The 15,586-nt window shown below is 44.4% G+C and overlaps 1 long non-coding RNA gene across 1 annotated transcript in view; it reads right to left on the bottom strand.

The window, feature by feature from the left end:
- Nucleotides 1–15,586, bottom strand: part of LOC115351146 — a 72,651-nt gene that overhangs the window by 32,896 nt on the left and 24,169 nt on the right. The window lies entirely within an intron of this gene.

The raw sequence follows: 15,586 nt of genomic DNA, 5'->3' as shown, positions 1-15,586 counted from the left end.
GCCTGATCCTCCTCTCAGATTGCTGTCTTGATTACAGTGTTTAAGGAGTTCCCTGGGGAAGGAGTTGCAGGCACTGAAGGTCTTGTCAGTCTAGCAGGGAAAGAACTGAGAGAAAGCAAAAGCAAAGGCTGGAGGCTGCAGCCGAAAGGACGTGGGTCTACCAAGTCCAGCACTGCCCATAAATGCTGCGCTCACCTCGTGTGTGCAGTATAATGCCTGCAATAAGCCCAGTGTTTCCAGGGTCGTCAGGGCACTCTGTGCGCTGGGCACAGGCATCCCATGCACAAGCAGATGTATAACCAGAGGGGTTAACCTATAGTACTGGAGCCATCAGACCCAGACTGCTGCCGAGCCGCCCCTGCATGCAAGCTGTCAGCCACAGGCTGAGCACGTCCAAGTAAACTGATCTGCTTGTGCACCAACACCGCTCAGGACACAGTGAGTTTTGTTTGGAAGTGCTACTCTTCCACCTGCACTGAATCACCCATGAAAAATAAACCCAGAAAATGCAAGAAAATGGAAAAGCAAATTACCAGCTGACAGCTAAAATTAGAATTCTGAAAGGAACCTTCCTTCTGCCCCATCATCCTTTCCAATTACTCTCAAGACTGCAAAATAAACAAGATAAGCAATAAAATTCGCATTGTTCCTCTCCATATGCTGAACTTCAGGAAGGAAGATCTCTGCTCATCCAGCTGTAGGATGATACGATTTGGTCCCATGATTTTCTTGTGGGTTTATATTTTCTCTGCCTATTCCACAATTGGCAATAAAGTGGGGATTTGAAGGCTGAATTTTGATATAGCACTCCTTGGAAACTCAGGTGATTAAGGTAGTTTGGAAAGATCTCAAATTGTACGAGCCTGAATGAGAACAAACAAGGGAAATAGCACTTGGGACTTCCATCCAACTGCTGCTGTTGTCACTGGGAGCATTTGGCAGCTGTTTGGTTAGAAGACAAGTATTTTTAGTAAAACTTCCCTCTATTTTTGCAGGTTTTGAGAGTTTCCCACATAGCAGAATTCACAATGGGGAGAGAAAACTGTTTCAGGAGATTTCTGTGTAGAACGGTGGCCAGTGGCATGAGGTTAAGAATGTCCAATCATTGCAAAGTGAGTCCATCTACACTCCTCCTAATGTGTAGAACATATCAGTAAAGATATATTCTAGTTTGATATATAGGGACTTAGTTAAAACTAGCTTAATTCACCTATTGCTCAGCAAATTACTTACAAGTCCATTTAGAGAGACTATCGCAGTTAGAAACTTATGTGGGATCTAAAGCAAGGGCTGAAGAAGAGTAGAGGTCAGATAAAGGCTTGGTGGACTCACAAAACACACTATCTCCAAAATGAAAAATGAGACTTGATATGATGCAAGAAAAAATTCTATAGGTTACCAAATCACCTATGCAGCCAAAGAATTCGCATTAATTTGATCTCTGGTTCATCTGTTAGCTCCAAAATGCAACCATGTGCTGAGACCCCTGGATTTCCAATCAAGCAAAACTAAATTTGCATAATCCTCAATAGCTTTTGGAGAGATGACACCATAAAAGGCATACAAGAGGAATTGTAACTCGGGTAAAGTGGAACTAGTCCACTGCAGAATGGAGCGCTCAGTAGTCTGTGGCTGGATAATAAGGATACACCAAGCTGAATCAAAATTGTGTCGGTTTGTTAACTTTAATTGCACCTACATGCCTAATAAAATTTTAGTGCTTCTTTAATTTGGAGAAACACTCTGAGTTCTTCATCTCATTAATTTGCACTTACTTTAAATTGCATGACTGACTTACTTTCCGTAATGAAAAGAGTCTTACAAGGTGGAAGTCTGTAAATATTTGAACTCGCAGCATCAAGTCAAGACACAGAATCAATAAACAGTTGTCTTACTCTGATATCGATATTCTGGGAAACGTAACTCGTTCCCATATAGCTGGTCCAGAGTGATGGGACTGGGAGAATTTCAAATATTCCTACAGTAATGAGTCATCCCAGATGCTAGAATAACATCTGAGATCACTGTTAGATGGCTGGCAGCAGAGACATGGCCAAACTGCCAGGGATGCTCCTCCAAGAGTTTATTACAGCTACAATGCAAAAAAAAGCCACACGTGAAGACGTGTGGAGCATGAGAAAGAAAGTCTTTCTGGTTCAGGGAAGTCTTGCTCTAGAAATACAATTTTACAGTAGTACTGACGCAGAACCAGATTAGCTAGGAAAGAGAAATGGAAAGAAATCTCAGCACACCTCTGTAAACCAACGGATATATCACACAGGAGACTCAAGGTCAAGGCAGAAAGTATCAGTATTCCTTCTCAGCAAAGGCCAGGCTCCATTTCTGCTGCCAGTAAGAAATATGTCTATGAAATTCAAGGGATGGAGGTAGAACCTTAGGGAATGCTGACGGAAGATTTTAAAAAAGATTTTGTTTGTGTGGCTGTGAATCTGCACTGAACAAAATGCCTCAGTCGCTCATGTTATTGTGATCTGGATGATAAAATATAATTGAGATTATAGCTGTGCATTGGCATGCGCTGCCCCTCAGCTGGAGCCTGGGTCTCACGCGAGGTCTGTGAGCACTCAAACCTCTCAGTGACTGCTCATGCGAACAGCATCTTTCTACTTTTGAAAGGTCTTTGTTTTACAGGAAACCCAGTTTATTGCCTTTTCTTGTTTTACAGTGGCACAGTCACTCAGTCATTGCTCAGCCACCCGTCTGCCCTGCGGATAATGAAGCATCTTGGAGAAATCTCTCTGAGCAGTGAAAAGCAGCACAAAGAGGGCTTAGAAACACATCCAGAGCCTTATTCACAGTTAGGTCTGGAAAATCAGGCACAAGGCATTAAGATTTATTTTTCCCCCAATATTTCCAGTGTTTCCTGGCTCACTGAGCCAAAAATTCTCAGGGTGGATGAACCCACCTTGACAAATTTTAATAATCCTCAGAGATGAGGGTTCACAACTCAAAATTTTACTTGATGCTGACTTCAACTCCATTTCACTTTGCAGAACACACAGGAAAAGGAGGCAGAAAGGAATGTATATTTCTAATATGAAAAATTGTGTGTGTATTGCATCCAGGCTTAACCCCTCACAGCAGCTAAACATTCAAGTGCAAGCTTTTCTGTTAAGAATTTTCTTTTAGATCAAGTGGAAGGAGACACTGGAGAAACTACAGCACTTTGGCTCATAACAGCCTATAATTTCATTTTCTCTAAACAACCAGATGATTATTCTTTTGTGCTTCATTAATTGTGGCCCACCAAAGGCACTTGAAAGGCTTAGTCAACCCACAGAGAAAGGCTTTTTAACCTGCCTTGAGCAAATGACATTTGCCCTTTAAAAATCATCCACAGTGGATGAAGAGGGGAGCTAAAATTACTTTCCAGAAGGAATGATGGATATGAGCACTGGCACTATTTCTATATACGTACATGTGCATGTATCTGTCTGGTTCCCAGACACCCTTAAACAGAGCTCACTTTGAGGAGAATGAGGGAATTTAATAAAGAATGGCAGAAAGCAAAAGATCAGTGTCTTTCTTCTTCCCCATTCAGCACGTACATTTTGTCTTTCCAGAGCACAATTCCCCTGAATAAAAGAAGAGTTAGAAAGGCTTGTTTGCAGCAAGAAAGCCTCTCCAACAGCAATCACGAACCCCCACTGACGAGGTCAAAACGTGCAGCAGTCCAGGCAATCAGAAGCAGGTTGGTTGATGCTTCGGCTCCAGTCCTTGATCTGAGCAGCTGTGGTGCCGGGAACCGTGCCACGGGCTGCCGAGACAACCCCAGCAGCCCTGCGAGGGAGTGCTTTAGTCCTTCAGCAAAAAGGCAAAAAGTTACCTGAAACTCTGGCTGCTGGGGAAAGAAGCCTGCCAACCTCCCCGTGGGACAAAAGGGAAGGGCTGGGCAGTCACCCCTGCTGCCCCCACCCCGGCTGACAGGAGAATCACTGCTTCGTCTTACTCTCCGTATCGATGACCCTGGTATTTTAGGATGCAGCACATCCTATTCCTTCCGAAATACTTTCCTCCTTCTTCCAGGGAAGCAGTTTTTCCTCCTTCTAGGCACAGCTGGTTTCTTCCAAGCCCATCAGTCCTGCTGACTACAGCAGGGCAGCGTGTTTTTAAAGCAATAATTGTGGTGTTTAGTAGGAGTATCCTACCAAATCTCAGACAGCAAAGGCAAGTCTGAAAATAATAATGATCATAGTGAGAATAATAATACAAAACACAAAGGGAACACAGCCCACCTGGAGCTGACAGGTAATTTAGGGAAGCTGATGGCTTGCTCTCATAAAGCAAGCGCCACATTCCAGGAATCGCATTTATCTGGGTCTGAGCAGAGGCTGTGATGCAAAGCTCTTCCATGCCGTAAGATACGCGTATAGTACTTCACGTCTCATTTGCATTACACCTGTGATGAAGTTTGTACAGAACAACAAGGAAGTATGCTTCAAGTAGGTAACACAGAGGTTTGCTGCTACAACAGGAATTTAGGCAATGCAAACATGGATGCAACCACATTAAAGTCAGAAGAAATGTTACGCTTCCTCTTCGCTTGTTTACGTCTTTCTTTTTGCCTTGCATAGGTGCTAAGATCTTGTGCATCTACAAGCCTGAGGTCTCTGGGTAACAGGAGGTATTTTATTTGTAATATAGCAGTTATATCCACACAAAAACATTGTAGTAACACTACATACGAGAGACAGAAAAGACTTAATCAGACAAGGCAGAGAAGGGGAAGGGAAGATGATGCCAAAGATTAGATGATGTCATGAGATCCCCTCCAACCTGAATAATCCTGTGATCCTATAAAGTCGAGCCACCACCATTTTATAAAAGTCAAGCTGAGGAACAGCAAGAGCTGAGAAAACTCACTGCCCTCAGGCATCGGGGCAGCACCAGAAACCCACGCTGGCTGGTGCTCCTCTTTCTCTTGTTTCACACTCATTGTTCATCCTCCCATCTCTTGCTTTTTGATCTGCCTCCTTTCAGCCTTCCACTCTTTTAACCTCACTAATCCATACTCTCCACCTTCAGCTGCCCTCCACTCCAGAAGCCGCTCTCACCAATATTTCTAAGTGTTACTCCCTTCTCCCATATCACCTCACCCACCTTAACAAGCACTTTTGTGAAGGTGCCACTGTGAAAGGTGCATCCTCGCCTTCTCCTTTGATGCTGCACAGTAATCACTGACCCTGCACCCTCTTCATCCATAATCAGTGCTCTTCTCTCCATCCATCCCACCCATACTGCTGGAGCTTTTCCTGCCATTGCCCTCCTGCCCTCCGCTCCCGCTGGGAAAAGGAGCGTGGTTTGTGAGCAGAGCAGGGCCCTTCTGCTACCCCTTAAATCTAGTGGGTGATTCCAGGCTCTGTGCAGGCTGAATCTGACAGCAAAACAAATCAGAAACTCCCTCAACCAACCGAAGAGGAGGCAAGAGTCATCACATAAGCAAGCGACAGAAACAGCCCGCTAAATTATATTTTCCAGTCCATTTATGTCTGGCCCTTTATGGTTTGTGATGAAAAGAGACACTTGGAATATTCCAGTAGCATAAAATTAGCAGGGATGTGATTATCAGACATGCAGTTGTCTCACAAGATCTTGTCTGTAATGTTGGTTCATTAACCTGCTGTTTTACTAAAGACTCATTTAGAGGCTCTGAGACAGTTTCATGTCATGTGTTTTCTAGTATAAAATGTTCAGGGCATGAGCGTGTACTGTTCAGTATTTTGAGAATTCATGTATATTTATGTCATCAACACATCACTTTTAAATTTCCTAATTCACTAGAAAGCCCACTTCCAGCACCTCCACAACACAGTAGGAAACTAAAAATCAGAGCAGCTGGAAATGCGAAGGCAGACATTCATTCATTCCTCTGCAGCTTGTGCTTTCTTGCACCAGGCAGAGATGGATGCATGGCTGTCGGCTCCCCTCTGCCGGCTGGTACCCGGCCACGGCACGGACCCGTGGCCAGACCTCCCCAGGGGCCGTTATCTGCCAACTGAAAAGCAACAAGGGTCCAAACTGCTAATAATCGTGAAACGATGTTTTTCCAGGCAGGCGATCAGCACTTGCATGACTCTGTGCAAGGGCAAGTGCACCTGAAAGCAGTTTTCACAAATTCTTTCTACAGAGACCGATAACTTATTGCAGGGGGACTGGCTGTACTGCCTGAGGTCAGGATGTCTTGACCTTCCCATTGTAAACACCAGGTTTTCTGTGATTATAAATATTGTGATTAAAAATTTCTGTGATTATAAACTTCAATCCTTATGCCTGAAAATTTCCCTGTCAGATCTCTACCTCAGACTGATTCTTTCTAACTTCCTACCGAAACAGCTCAGCAATTTCTGAAAATTACTGTAGGAAAGAGCAGATTTTTTTTCTCCTTCATATTTGCTCTTGGTTTGCTTTTTTACAACATTTTCCAGCAGAAACTTGAAATTTGGCAGCATGTGTTCAGGAACTGCTTTATACCACCAGCTAGAAAGTACGCAGCCAAGTTATAAAACTCAGAATCAAAAAATGCCTCTCTGCCCATGAGCAGCAAGAGACTTCGGAGTTTGGCAGCAAACCTCTCCAAAGAGCCTGTCTGTGCTGAAGAGTACACTGCTGTTTTTAGCCCTTCTGTGAGATCGCACATCCAGCATCTTGTCAAAACACTGCCCGAAATGAGCTAGTAACACCCTTCCTACCGACGACAGCAACTCAACGGACCTGCTGGGAGAACACGTGGCAGCAACCCTCCTACCCAGCGAAGCTCCATGTGCTTTGGGCGGGCGCTCCCCAGACAAGAAGCCCAGGATTGCTCTCAGACTGTGTCTTGAAAACAGGGCAGCCCGTTCAAAGCTTCATCATATCCTTAAGCAACAACCATAACTCAGGCATGCTTTTCTTTTACATTATCTGGTTAGGGATTTGATAATTCTTTTCAGATCATGGGAATTCTGCTACTGACTTCAGGAGAACAGGGCGTGACTTTTTAATAAGGAAAATGCTTAAACTCCACTGTGTATGAAGGGCATTTCTTTCTAGGTACACGAGGTCTGGTTTGAGTCAATTCTGATACCACAAAATTAAAGAAGTGTCATTTACTTGGCTCAATGTCAAGAAAGAAAGCTGCTTACCATTATTCATATCACTACTATTATTTCTATTAAATCATGTATGCCCTGAATAATAGACTCTTAAAACTTTTAGAGACCAGGGATAAGGCTGTCTTCCAGAGGCATATAGATGCAGTCCTGAGCTACAAGTGTGGCTGCCCAGCCTAACACATCACCTTGCAGAATAGGAATAGCCGAAGAGCTGTCCCACGTACAAAGAACAGGCTCTCTCAGGGCAGGTTCCTACCTAGGGGACCAGACCCTGCCCCTTTGGCAGAGCTTTGCAGCCTGGGAACATATTTGTGATTTTCTTCTTCTTGCACCTGAACTAGCTGGTGGGGTCTGCCTGCAAGGTATCCCCGACACTCGGTGAGCATCTTCTCAGTGGGAGCCCACATCTAGAACAGAAACAGTATGTAGGCACAAAACTCAGGGCTTCTCATATACTCAAAGGGAAATGAGAATAAAGGCTGCCTTGGTCCTGGAATCTCCTTGGATTTTGGTCAAAACCTGGTTTGTTTCACATTTTTTGTGTTATGTGGGAGCATTCATGCATAATGCTCCAGATGTATTCATAGAACACGTATGTGTTCAATTACATATACTGAGTAAATGGCATTTTTAAAAAATCCTTAATGTTTTGTCAAGCAGAGAGAGATTTATTATATAGAAATTGTAAAGAACTTTAATTTCTCCATTTGCCTGAACACAAAATAGGGCCAGCATTATGTACAAGGAAGCAAGGAAAGAAAACAAAAATAGTACAAAATGCTGGGGTGGCTGTTTGAATCAAGTTTTCATTAAAATGATTGGGTTTATGTAAATTCATAACTAAGCTACAAATCAAGCATCAACATAAAGGCACACAGAAATGCAATGATAAATGGCTGGCCACTTTGCTTGCTGTGTCAGTCACACAGTTATGATCCTGTTAACAATTACATGCAAAATACATAGTATGGCCATAACGAATGGTGCTGTTGATTGGTAAGGTGGTATGTTTCAACAAAGAGACACTTTGCATAGCAAATAGAAAATAATGGGCAAATGGTATATGCAGAGAATAGTCTATATACGGTAATAACTGCCCCTAATGATAGATCTTGCAATAATTTCAGATCCAATTTCACCAGCCGCTGACCGCAGTCTCACGGCTGATGATTTGCTCAATGCGTTACGTGAGGCAAAAGTCAGTTTACAGTAAGCGTGTAACTCCATCCTCCCTTGCATGCTCAGTGGTGGGTACGGACACCCTGTGAAGAGACTTAAACCAGCATGGGAGGAGGAGAGGCTGAAATAATTTGAAAACCACTTCCACCCCTCCTAAGTGGCTCTCAGGACTAGCAGCCACTGTGGTAATGTGAAAACCATTTGGCTGCCTTTAGGGACTTCTCTTCAGTTGTGAAAGACTTCTCAAGATGTTTTTGAAGATCTGATGAAATTTTACTCGGAGAGGATTTACAGCAGGGAGGTTGGCCAGTGGGGGCCACCTCATTTCTTCTACTAATTATATTATACAGTAAGAAAAATGTTTTCTGTTCTTCCAAACACCTACTTAAAAATGGTTTCTTTTCAGTTTCATCAAATCTCCATCAAGACAAGAGACCCAAAATCTCTCTTGGACACAAACCTGGGCTGTTCATATGCTTGTTACTGGGATGACTATTCACAGGCTTCGAGAGGACAGCTCTCTTTCACGCTTTCCTGGGGCTATCAGACATAATTTCCAAACACCAGAGCCACTCGACACCCCAACCGTTACTCTGCACAGGGACATTTAAAAATAGGGCTGTAATAATTTTACTTAAGTTATATCTTGCACTCACCTTCAGTAGGAAGAATAATTGAAATGTTATTAAGAAAAACTCATTACAAGTTAGCTGCGGGCTGCCAATCAGGCAGAGAGGTGTTGTCATTTCTTCTTCATATACTATTAAACCTACTTGAGAAAATTCTTCCAAAAATGAGGGGAAAACCTGTGCTTTCCATCAGCTTTAGGAAAGGGTAGACAAACACACGCACACAAATCCAACTTCAACGTTTCTGCTTGCATGTCCACCTCAGCTTTCACCGGAGGCTCCCAAGTGCTCGGACTTGCTTTGCACTCACCACCCTGAATAAAACTGAACTGGCATTTTTATCTTGCAATTCCCAACAAAAGTTGCAGGCCAGCCAGGGCTGTGCTACGCTTGTCAATGCCGTGCACTCTCCTGACCCGACAGACCTGCCTTTCCAGTCCCAGCCTCCCAAGACAGCTGTATTTCCCCGGGGACACCGCCACTGCTCATCATCTGAGGGCAACAGGGGACACAGAGACTTCGCAGGTGAACATGAGAACCTGAGGGAGGGAATACCCACGGGCTGCACGCTCCAAAAGACCAGAAGCCTCTCTAGTCCCACAACTAAAGCCCAAATCTGGTATTTTGCTCAGTTTCCTCTACGAAATAAATTCCTTCTCTCTGGCCTTTCTGTGCTTTTATTTATACAGTAATAATAAGACTCAAAAAGAAGTCTCTCTCCTCTGTATCTGCGACTCGGCAGACATTCTCAGCTGTGGGGCCACCAGCCACTGCTACAAGAGGCTGCAGAAAGAGCATGGGACGTGTTTGCAGCTACTCTAGTTTAGGTTCATTTTAGCCATCACTCCCTGTTTATCTGTACCCTCAGTTTTCTGGATGAAAAAATATGATTGCATCGATCATGGAAATACTGCTGCTTCAGGCCCAGAGCACCACTTCTCAAAGGACAGAAAAGGAACAGGGGTAAAAAAAAATCATATTAAAATTTTAACTCCAGGATCTGCCAGATGGGCAGCTTTCCCCCATTACCCTGGTGTCATCCCATTACCCTGCTCCTCCACAGAGCCCCAAAGACCCAACTGACAGGGACAAGGAGGAGGAAGAAGAAGAGGAGGAGGAAGCCTTCAGCAACCTGCTCAGCTGCTGGTTCCGCAGGGACAGGGGATGAAGAGTCCTTCTGGCTCCCTTCTTCCCTACTGCTACCGCTGCCCCAGGGCTGTTTGTCCTCCAGCAGGTCCCTGCCACTGTCCTCCCTGTCCCGTGCCTCCTGAAGTCCATCCAAGAGACACTGCCGTTATTTCCCAAGGCTGCCAAGCAAACCTGCTCTAGCCTGTGGTTAGAACCAAAGGTCTCCAAAGAGCCCCTGCTCTTCCCCGAACACGGCTTCTCAAAGTGTGCACGTCACCAGCCATCACCAAGACCTTCATCAGCACCTCACTCACCTTCAAATTGACAAGGATTAATTTTCTTGGACTTGGCAGCCCTTTTTTCTCATTTCTATCTGCATCAATAAAGCTTCTCAGGAAAAGGCAAAGGAAAGCATTCATATGTATGACTACTTTTATTTAATGTGCTTGTTCCATTTCCTTCAGCATAGCTTTTTTTTAATCTAGATTTATGTCTAGATTTCTGCACCAGTAAACCAGCTGATTTTGACGGTGGTATGTGTGACATCAGATATCAGCCTAGTGAAGAGAAAACAATTATAACATCTGATGCTGTTTATGAGAGTTTGTTAAGAAGATCACTAAGGACAGGAGCATTTTGACTTCTCTTATTATGGTTTCTCTGGCAACCAGGGGAAATAACATAGGTAAAATTATAGTCCCATCATGCTCCATGTGCTGACAGTACATAATATATAATTGCATGCTTCCCACCAGAAAGCTTACTTAGTATAATCCTATACAATCTTTTCTCTCGCACTGTTTTAGGTGTTTCATCATTTTCACAGCTTGCAAAGCCCTAAAAATTAAAGAAGAAAACAAAACCCCTTGAGCTGGTTTTGCTATTGCCTGGCTTTGAGAGCTTATGACAGGACTAATTTAGTTTGTCTGGCAGCAATAATCCTAGATTATTCAAAACTAAGAAGAAGTGGGTGTGTAAATCATGCAGTCTTGCTAGAGAGACTTGGTTTTGCAGTTTGCCAGAATCCTCATCCTACTAGAGGATGAACTTCAATACTTCTAGAGCACCTTTACTTCTGAAAACACCTGACATAGACTACTGATTTCAAAGAAGAAGTGGTGGCCCAGCACCTTTCGTTCAGCACGCACTTTCCAATAGCTTGTGTATGGCAGTTTGTCAACCCCATGTGTCTGCCTGTCTGTGTTTTGAGTTGTACTGGTCTCACAATTCAAGAACACCCTGGGCTTGCAGAAGGTACTCAGGCGTACCTGGAGTAGCACCGACACTTTGCTGTGACATTTCTTCCCCTGCGACATTTCTTCCCCGAAGGGAAGGCTGTTGGGCTTATAGCATAGCCTGTCCTGGTGTTTGAAAGGAGAGGAGCTGGACAAAGCTATGTAAAAGCTAGCAGAATTAGCTTCTAACTTGCAGTAGAGGTCAGGATTCGAAGCTCTCGTCCTTCCCCTCCACAGCAGCTCCCCAGTCTCCATACCCAGTCCCTGCCTTGGCTCTGCCCCACTCAGTACTTTGCCAGTGGGACGCTGGAGTTCATCTGAGATGACTGGTTTGGAACGCAAAATAAGTTCAGCTCCTAAACCTGCAAACAAGTCTCTGTTGAAACAAGCAGTCTAATTTCTTAAACTCTTTACAGGGCTCTCTGTGAGCCAAAGAACACATCAAACCTAATGAAACCGCCATTGCTCGGGGCCACAGAAGTCAAATGCAAACTCTTGCTGAGGCCAATGGCACAGCATCAAGAACTGAACTTCACCCACTTACCTGTGCGTACTAGCTTAGGACATCTGTAGAAGAAAGAAGTAGGTAACAGCAAAATGAAGGTAAACTTGCTGTAAGCAGAAGATTACCTCTATAGGAGGCAAAGATCCTCTGGAGGTGACTGTGTCTCCTTGGAAAGAGAAACAACGGGAAGAGGAGCAGGCAACAGCTTTGGGTACTGCAAAATACCTGTAAAATCCTTCAGGGCTTTTTTTCCTCCGGTGCTACAGGTGTTCAATTAATTCCTTAACACTGGGAGCCAAATGAAGCCTGGCGCTCTGCAACAAGCTTCTGTGTGCCTTTCTGGGGAGGGTCCCGGCACGAGGTCGGGGCAAGGCTGTCTCCTGCGAGAAGTCCTCAGGCTAGCAGCAGCCGAGCCCTGGCTGGGTTAACGCACCCGGCTGGATGACAGGAGGAGGCTTTGCTAAGCCAAACACGGGTGGGACCTGCTCCGCCTGTCCGTAAAGTACCTTGCTGACACCACCTGCCTACAGCTTCCCTGCCCATACTCTGGGATGCTTTTTTGCATGAGTTAAACATAATGCAGCCATTGGAAAAATCACTTAAAGGAAAAATAAAAAGGGGTTGGCCTCTACCTTGCTTTGCCCACTCTGCAGGATGGGAGGCTAAAGCATGAATAGGAGGCAGTACTGGTGATGGAAGCAACCAACTAACTGTTTTTAGACCCTGCCCTTGTTGTCCATCCTCACCTTCTTCTTTGCAGAAAGCTCCTGTTCAGATTTCCTGGACACCTATTTTCAGTGAGAACACACACTGCATGACTGTGCTCAAGACAAGCTAACCCTGGTCATTGAAAAGAGAGCTTTATTTTGTACTGTATCTTCCATGTTGTTTTTTTGTTCTCATCAGAGTATTTATTTGCAGATCCGTTTCTCAGGTAAATGCTTTTGAGATACTGCCTCAGCTGTAACATCCAGAAATTGGATATTAATAAAGCAGTTCCCTTTTTCATCATATAGAGATCTTGTAACCTCTAAAGAAGCAAGCACATCTATTGCTTTAATACACTTCATGAATCCAATCTCCTTTTTACTTTTAGCAGAGAGCACTTCAGATGTCTTTGGGATGTTCTATGTTTGTTTTCTCCTTGTTCTATTTGTTTTCTAGTGACAGAAATTAGAATTACAAGCATTAGCAGGATTGCTCTATTGATTGAGGATCAATACTAGATTGCTTTTCTTCCGACACAGCTGACAGCTCCATCCTCCTCTGACTTCAGAAATATTCACCCCAGTTACAGTCATTTTACAGACTTTTAGCTTAACACTATCATGAAAGGCTTAGTAGACAAAATGCGTTTCATACATCACCTCCTTTAATGCTGCCTTTTCTTTCCTGTTGGAGAGACACAGAGGTGGCTGAAAGTGACTTTCCGGGAAAAGTTACAGCTGTAATTCAAACCAGCAGAGGCTTAATGTCATCCACACGTTGTGACAGACTTAAAATAGCACATAAACCTTTATACTACAAAGCTATGGATTTCTTTTTTCGCGTAAAGAACTCCAGGTGTTTGGCATCTCTATTTCCGATGTTAAAAAGCTGCATGTTGGAGAAGTGAAAGACACACAGCAGTTCAAAAGGCAGCTAGGCTTTGGTCAAAAATACCAAAAACTGACAGTGCAGGTTATGGCATCCCCTAGTCCGGAGCTGCTGCCGACTGTGCCTCCATAGCAGGGCACGTTGTCACAGAGCTAGTGGTTTCTATAGCAGCGAGCACTATATAAAAAGCCTGACTTTTCCTTCACCTAGGTAATCTTTACATGTTGTGAGGAAGTTGGGAGAGAAGAGGCACAAACCTGCATCTGTGCGTGCTGCAGGCAGGCTCTGAGCAAGCATCGCACTGGAGGCTCTCGGGGGATCAGCTGCCCCTGGATTTCAAGACTCGCGTTCCACTGATGTTCTGTAGCTATTATTTTTTCTGATCATTTCTATCAGGGAGGAGGCACCCAGAGGATTTCCCAATTTTCCAGCCACTCCATATTAAAACCACCTCTGTTCTTTGGCTCCCTGTGCTGATGGGGGCTGTTCCCGGTGCTCACACCCGCAGGCGCGGCCCCCCCACGGCTGCCATGTACCACATCCCCCAAAATATTCATCAGTACCACCCCTGCTGCAATACTACCCCAAGACCTCCACTCCTGCCTCCCACCGCCCACGACATACCTCACCCCACGGCTCTCCAGCCCTCCCCAGGACTGCCCCGTGTTCTGCCTCTCCACCTCTCCAGTACCAGCCAGCCAGTACCCGCTCCCTGCCAATACCGCCCAGAGATACACCGTGCCCACCTCCCCTGGCCTAAAAAGTGCCCCCACTCTGCTGAGCTCATTAGGGAGTGCAGATACAGGGCATCCTGTACCTGGTGGCCCCTGGTTCCTATATACATAGTCCCTCTGCTCTGTATGCTGCCCAGATTGAATTCAAGGGTTGCACCTGGCCCTCAGTTCTCAACCCCAATACAAAGAGATAAAATAACATTCTACAAGGTACATTTCATCCGGTTCGTTTGAGGATCATAGGTGTCAGATTTGCTACTTAGATGATATTTTTAATTTCCAACCATGCAATGGCACATTGCTACATTTAGCACGTTGCTTAAGAACACCAAACAGCATTGCAACACGGCTTCTTGTGCTAAAGCAAACATTTTTTGAACAGTGAACCCAGCTCACAACCACTGGACCTGCTGGTTAGCCCAGTTTTGGTTGGGATTACACATGCTTCATTTGTCCAGTGGTATCATCAGAAGCTACGCCATCAGCTGGCCAGATACCACATTTGTATTTAAATTAAAACATAGATTATCCCACAGTACACACAAACATGAGCAGGAACCAAATCAGAAGCACACCATCACCTACCTAACCCTGCCCTGCCTCCTAATCAGCTTCTCCAGCCGCTCTCTGTGGCAAAATCCATGAGGGCCTCACCAGATACAAGATCCTCCAAAATGGTGACTCCATCCCAGACTGACCCTCCCCTGACCATGCTTTCTGCACCACCGGCCACGTATAAAGGCAAGCCAGCTGAAGGACCAACACGTATGGGTGAAATCTCTAAGGAATAAGGAATGCTTACACTTTGGAATAAAATCTTGCCAATTTGCATATTAAAAAAACCAACAAGCCCAAAGCACTACTAGCAACAGTGTCTTAGTATCAGTTGCAGAAAGGAAAAAATGTCCTTTCCTGGCATATCCTTTAAAGGCCTAAAATCCCCCCCTGCAGCCAGGATTTTCAGAGGCCCGTAACTTACTCCACTAGCTTTTCTCGAGCAAAATGTCCAGCTCAGCCAATAGAAGTTTTGCTTGAGTAAAAGCTATTTCTTTAACCAAAAGGTAAGGAAATTATAAACCGACAGGTTTGGGTTTTCAAACCACACACAGAGTTGCTCCCATTAAACAAAGGGAGTTTTAATGGGAGAACTCATATTCTGCCGAGTGCTTACATGAACCTCTCCCTCAGAATTGTCATGCACTTTCTAGTACAATAAATACGTCAAAAAATACCCTCTCCCTACTGAGTGGCTGTGATGTATTATTGACTGGGAGCTTTTACAAAATAAATTTATTCACCATTTAAATATTGAGTGTAAATTTGTCTTCAATTTATCTGCATTAATCCTTTTGTTATTAAACCAGTTAGTGTACTGGTTTAGAAAATTCCTCAGGACATAAATATCCACGGCACAGACGTTTATTTGAACTGTAAACAGAAGCTGAGGGTTGCTATGGTGTGATCTTTT

The sequence above is a fragment of the Aquila chrysaetos genome, chromosome 15 (assembly GCF_900496995.4).
Source record: "Aquila chrysaetos chrysaetos chromosome 15, bAquChr1.4, whole genome shotgun sequence".
In the NCBI taxonomy this organism is placed as follows: Eukaryota; Metazoa; Chordata; class Aves; order Accipitriformes; family Accipitridae; genus Aquila; species Aquila chrysaetos.
The sequence above is the reverse complement of the archived record's forward strand: the minus strand, read 5'-3'. Positions and strand labels throughout refer to the sequence as shown.